Raw genomic sequence first — 6706 nt, 5'->3', positions numbered from 1 at the left:
GGAGGTAGTCGTCCTATAGGGTAGTTGCCCTAAGGGGTAGTTGTGGTAGGGGCAGTTGTCGTAGGGGGTAATTGTCGTAGAGGAAGATTTGCTGTTGTTGTTGATGGTCATGTAGATTGTAATGGTGATGATTCGTCATCTCATGTCGTAAGAGAAATTTTCAACATTCGGGCAATGTTAGGCGATTTACATAAACCTAATGGCCCGAATTCACAACGGAGGTCTGAGGACAAACCCGGTTTGATCAGACCAAGGTTTGTTCAAACCTCGGTCTGAGCTCAAACCTGGTTTATTTTCAAACCCATTCCACAAAGGAAGGTTTGTATAAACCTTGGTCTGTAATTCCCAAACCTCCGACCAAGGTTTGTAAAACTAGTCTCAGCCATAGGGTTTCTAACATAATTTTTATGGGCTAGGGTTTAAATGTTAAGAATTGAAAAAACTGTTAAAATAAGCATTCTTAGTACGATCCGGACATCTTAATGAGCAATCTTGAAAAGATGATGGTTAGAACATCTCTGAAATAAACTTTTGAATTGCATTTTCATGAATTAATCGAACCAAACTGGCGCGCCGATGCAGAAAGTGCCCCACGTACTCACATTTGTGTGGTGCTGGTGAAGCACTCAATCTGACCCAGAACAAATTAACATCGGCACCTGAAAACCTTCGTTAGATAAATACATCTAATTTGTCAAGGGCTCTTTTAAATTAACTGTAAGAGTCTTATTGTTTTGGGGGTTACAAATTCTTATCAATAAAATCACCTAATAATAATAATAATAATAATGATTTAATATGAATTAAGTTTTTATTGTGATTAATATATTAATTCATTTGATTGCAATTGTTAATTACTATAGATTTATATAGTTATTTTGTTAGAATGGTCAATCAATTATTATTTTAACTAGTTCCCCGTTTGTTTCCCCAACTGGCTACTTTTTTCACATCAAATTGTTACTGGTAAATGATTTGTTTCCATATAATATTAATTTTAAAAAAATTCCTCTATGGCCATCTTTTCTTTCTCTCTCCCTCCCTATCTCTTTCTCTGTCCCCGTCCCTCCTCTCCCTTTCTACCCATTTTTGTTCTCTCTCTCCCTTTCTCTCTCTATTAATTCTTTTTCTTTCTCCCCTCTCTCTCTATTCATCTTTCTCTCTCTCCCTCCCCGTCTCTTTCTCTGTCCCCGTCCCTCCTCTCTCTTTCTATACCCATTTTTGTTCTCTCTCTCTCCTTTTCTCTCTCTATTAATTATTTTTCTTTCTCCCCTCTCTCTCTCTCTCTTCTTCTTCTTTTTTTGCAATGAAACACATAATGCAAAACCATGCAAACTGCAAACACACATATCTGCACCCCCCCCCCAAAAAAAGGGAGAAAGAGAGAGATCATCTGACACATATCTATTTCAGTTATCTTTGTAAATATATGAAAGCAAGAATATTGTATTTGTATTTTCATGTTTTACATAAATAATTGAGCATACAACACAATAGTAATCTACCGTTTGTGCTAACAATGCAGTTCACATTTGTAAATTTTGTAGCATGCTTATATGAAATAGCCCACTAGAGGTTAAGAGAGGCTCTGGAAGGCCAATTAAAAGTCTCACTGTAGCGCTATTAGCAGAAAGAAAATCAGAAATACAACAAAATGGGTGACGAAAATTCAAATTTGCACATAAAAGTTCTTTAATTCTGACTTCGCTTAGTACAGTAAATAATATTTGTTCGAATACTCTCCCCTAGCTGACAACCAAATAATTTATATTGACCCACCCCTCAACTCAGCAGTGTATACAATGCTAATTATAGTTAAATCGGGTGCATTTAATCTATAGAGAACACTTAATTACAAATACCGTCAGAGTGACAACAAATACTTATCAACTAAACATAACATCAAAAATATTCATAAATAATCAACAGCTCAACACCCAGGTTCTTGATGTAATGCTGCATAACTACGAAGTATTGTGGGAACACCAGGGAGGGGCCGTATTTTGAAATACATTTTGAGGTAATTCCAGTTGCAGTTGAGTTAAATCTGTATTTTATGACTTATTACCGTATACATAAATTTTTTTTGTGGAATCCTTAATTAAATAATGTATAGCTCACTAAATAGATAGATAGTGGTGGTTATTTTACTTGACAGCTAAGAAAGCAATAAATGCTTGTTAGTAAGCTCCAGTGTTAGCTGTTTTAGGCTATACTTGGCCAAACCAATGCTATATTTGCACAACGTGAATTTCCCCAATAAGGGCAACAGGAAAGCATAACAATAATTAAGTGTCGACCTTCTCTCTTAGATTGATGAGGCATGGAACGTCCTCATCCTTGCATTTAATAAATATGCGCTCAATCACACATCTCCCTTTTTTGTGTGTGAAGTTTTAAAGCCCCACGGTACTACTTGTAGCTACTTGCTCCCTCTATATAGAAAACTTCCCCAATCTGTGCCTGTTAATCCCCATGATCCTCTTTTTCTTATGTTAATTGAGAACTGAATTGATGAGATAGCCTCCCGTCAGTGACCTCGCTGGGTTGTCTAATCCTCTTTGGCTGAACTAGTACAGATGGCCTTTAAAGCACATCTGTGGTCGACCCTCTGAATGAAGAAATGGCTTCTGATGAGGCAGAGAAGGCATGGATACCTGCAAAATCGAATGGACAAAATAAACAATATCATAAACAATATTCTTAATTTCAACTTGTTCATTTTTTTTCTTGGAGGGGGGTGGGGGGGGGGTAATACTATAGAAAGGATACAATGTATTGTACACATAATCAGGAATTATTCAATCCTGTGTCACTAATACAAAAACTATGAGGTTCCACTTGACAACAAACTACCTCAAGTTGCATCCAGATATCAAAAACATTAATTGTGATTTGTAAACTGAAATTTAAAAGCACATGAGCTCGTTTGAATTAATTACTTAATGCGAGTTGTTACTATATTACCAAATGAACATTCCTAACATGTCACATGTTGGCCAAATACAAAAATGGAAACAAGATTGATTAAGAAAAAGAATAAACAAATGTTTTCATATAAAGAAATAATCTACCTACCCTATAGTCTATCTCCAAGAATCTACTGTTATTCATATGCCCTAGCATGAAGCTGTCAATTCAGTGCACACTCAGAAAAGATCCTGGCATCGTGGCTGCTACCAGTCCAGGCCACCTTGCAACGATACTAGTTATTTTCCCAGCATAATCACAGACAACCTGTCAATATGAAATAACATGTTGGCATTCATTAGTTATTAAAACTCACTCATTTCACACTTCAGATAGGCCGTGAAATGTATAAATTTCACTTGTTATTTATGGTAATTAATGCAAATGCAGTTGAATATGTGATAATTGCTTTTCAATATCTATTTATACAACAAAAATTGGAAGAAAATGCTAATTACCCTATATGTATTGACTGATGAAGTATTTCTTCATTTTTAACTCATGTTTTCATTGTTTATCTTGTAACAATGTAAAAAAAATAATATCACATTTAACAAAACATTTCGAGCCTAAAACAACAAATGCTTTGTGTGTGTGGGGGGGGGGGAGGGTGTACCCACTCTCGCATCTTTTTATTGGAAATGAACCTGTTTGTTTTTCTATAGTTTAAAATATATAGCAGTAATTGCCATTGATCAGTTTACATGCTTCTCTTTGTTGTTTTTTCTTTCATTGATCAATGGCAAAAACAGTGGTCCAATTGCCATGGCCATCAACAAAATATCAGAAATCTAGAGGTCATATCCGTATTGCCAATAGAAGGATGGAACAAGTTTTGATTTTTCAAATTTCCCTTTCGTTAAAAAGATATTAACGAGTGTTAGGATTTTTAAGTTTAACTATCCATTGGATATTCTTAACTGTGTACAAAGGCAGTGAAATGAGTACCTGTACGCGAATATTACTTTAATATCCATTTGGCCACTAGAAATATTGCATTGGTCACCAATGAATTAGCATGGATGTACAACACACAAGACTGGAGAGTGTATATAACTAATGTGAAAATTTTGCAAGGTACAAAAAAAAGGTCTAAAGGGAAAGCCGTGCTGGATCCAGTCATGATGTATTCATTTATTCTCACCTGAACATCGATGGAGTACCTGTTCTTCCTATTGAAGTAGTACCTGGCTCTTGCCCCACCAGGGCTCCTGATGTAAACATGTGTCCCATCAACAGCAACTCCTGGAAATCTGCAGTACTGGAAAAACTGCTTCTGAATAGTAGTCACTTTTTGCCTTGTTGTAACTTGTAGGAAACTTCATGACTTGTCCCTTTCTTCTGACAACAGCTTCGGAAACATCCCTCACTACTCTCCATTCGGCAAACAGATGAATATGACACGGCATGCCGCCTCCTCACGGTGCATCTTTTAGATCGAATTACCTTTTTTAAAAAATTAAAAAACAAGCATTCAAATAAATTATTTTTTTTGCTGGTTTATGCTATTATATTTTTACATCCCCAACTGTCACTGTCACTTAAAAAAAAAAAAATCCTGATTTCTAGATGTCATGTGAATCAATTTAACGTAAAAGACAAAATTGTCTATGCCTTTTCTATCTCCTTCACGGCTTCACCTTTTGTGAAATTTAAGCAACAAATCACAAATTTGTTTCCAACGTACACATAATCTGAATAATTTCCTCATGTATTAAAGCCAAATAACAGTATTGGGAAATGCCCCACACACAAATTATGAAAATTAATGCTTTCATCACCTACCATGTAAAAGAATAAATATCATAACTAATCTTTCAATGTATGGAATATGACAGAAAATGCTCAGAAATTGAATAAATTTATGTAAACGCACATGTGCATGGCATTAGGGGCTTGCACGGTCGTAGGCAGACCAGCGGAGCGGGGCAAACGAACAGTGAATTTAGGCGGTCAACATGAATTGAAATATTTCTTGATTTTAATAACGACACTAGGGTTGGATTTTTACAACAGAAGCCCTTTTTTATAGCTATGTTAACAATATTCATCAAGTAGTTTGGCCATGTTTTCGCCAACTTTCCCAATACAGAATTTGAATTCAAAGTACCTCTAAAACAAAAGGCTCATCATCCAGCGGGTTTTCCCAATCTCAGAGGCCTCTGCCCAGTTGTGCTGCTATATATTGCTCCAGCTCCTCCTCCTCCAGGTACACCAGCTCATTATGCTGAATCAGCTGCATTTCTACCATCTTTACTAGAGTGAAGATAAAATGAAACAAATGTTTAAACAATGTTTTTAAAATAAAGAAATGTTACTTGTGCTTGTGACTTTGTGGGTGATCCTGGCTCTGGAGACTAAGCCAGTTAATTAAGACAATTAGAACCAGATCTAAATTTAATAAAAGCTTTGCTTGTCATGACTCATAAACAGAAATAACCGTCTGATGTGGGTCATTTCTTTAATAAAAATAATAAAACTGACATTTGTTGACATTCTATAATCGGAGGTCTAGTATGGAGCCAGACGTAGTCTCAGTGAACAACTGGCAATATAGAGAGACTGAAGCTTTTGGTCTAGAGCTATGCTTGTCAGTGTGATTCATTTTGGGGAACATTGGCATTGCTGATGCCACTTCAATTTCTATTTATTTAGGTACCAGTGTCCAAGTCAAGTGGTGGACATCATTGCCAGGCCTAAGCTAGAGCCTGGTATTATTATCATTATCATGAATTTGTAATAACTAGTGTAGGTCTAGGCCTAGTCTAATTGGCATGTGTCATGGCATTGCTGACAACAAGACAAAATTAAACATGACAGTCATACTCAGATATCTACTGTAGGCCCGGCCCGGCTGCGAATTTTTTTTTCCCAAACAGGTTTACCTATGAGAGTAAAATCCTGCCTCCTGATTGGTTCAGAGGTATACGCATCATGAATATTCATGACTGAGCTGAAAGATACTAGTAGTATTACGCATGCGCGTGACACAAGGCGAAGCTGCTCATGCAGCTCATCGAAATCCAAGTTTGAGTTCGTTGATGCAGCGCAGCTATAGTACGTAGGCTATACACTGCATGCATGGAAAAGCTTGTCTTTGACATGTGTAGAGCGGCCTGTATACATTACTTTATGTCCTTTGTTTTCTTTGGCCAGGTTCATCTGTCACAAAGGAACCAGAACCACTGATATGTTTGTTTGTTTTGTTTTATTTCCACTTTTTCATATCAATACAAAGAAACATACAAATAAATATAATGAATAACATGTAAGTTTGACAAAATTTGTTTCTAGTTAAAATAAAAGTTTCATACAAAAGGAAAAAGCAGGAGACCACATGTCGTAAGCGTAAATGCTTGAACATGACCGTGGCCTCTGCCGAGTTAACAAAATAAAAGAACAACCCATGCAACTGCATTGTATTCAATGTTAAATAAGATATAAGTGAAGTGATTAAAAGTGAGCATGGCTGAATTAATTTTGAGTGAAAATAACAAAACAAATTTAGTGAAATATTTCGTGTTGAGAAGTGCATTTGTGCAAGGTGCAAAAATTAGCTTGGTGGAACAAAAAAGAGACTAATACCGTGATATTAATTGTGTGTTGGTTTCAGTTACGGGTGATAATATTAAATGTTTGTCAAGATATCATGCTCAGAGCAACACAGTGGCTTTGACCCACATCCAACCATCTCATGTCGGACCATCCTGATAAGATAATTCATACCCCTTGTGTG

At 36.3% G+C, this 6706-nt stretch overlaps 1 long non-coding RNA gene across 1 annotated transcript; it reads right to left on the bottom strand.

The window, feature by feature from the left end:
* Positions 1-2497: 2497 nt before the first annotated feature.
* LOC105436637 lies at positions 2498-4411 on the bottom strand. The gene is made up of 3 exons (XR_004064479.1): positions 4115-4411; positions 3079-3237; positions 2498-2657 (listed from the first exon to the last, which is right to left on the bottom strand). It is a non-coding gene; the product is annotated as an uncharacterized LOC105436637 (long non-coding RNA).
* Positions 4412-6706: the final 2295 nt, after the last annotated feature.

This window comes from Strongylocentrotus purpuratus, unplaced genomic scaffold (genome assembly GCF_000002235.5).
Source record: "Strongylocentrotus purpuratus isolate Spur 01 unplaced genomic scaffold, Spur_5.0 spur5_scaffold_17, whole genome shotgun sequence".
Taxonomy (NCBI): domain Eukaryota; kingdom Metazoa; phylum Echinodermata; class Echinoidea; order Camarodonta; family Strongylocentrotidae; genus Strongylocentrotus; species Strongylocentrotus purpuratus.
The sequence above is the reverse complement of the archived record's forward strand: the minus strand, read 5'-3'. Positions and strand labels throughout refer to the sequence as shown.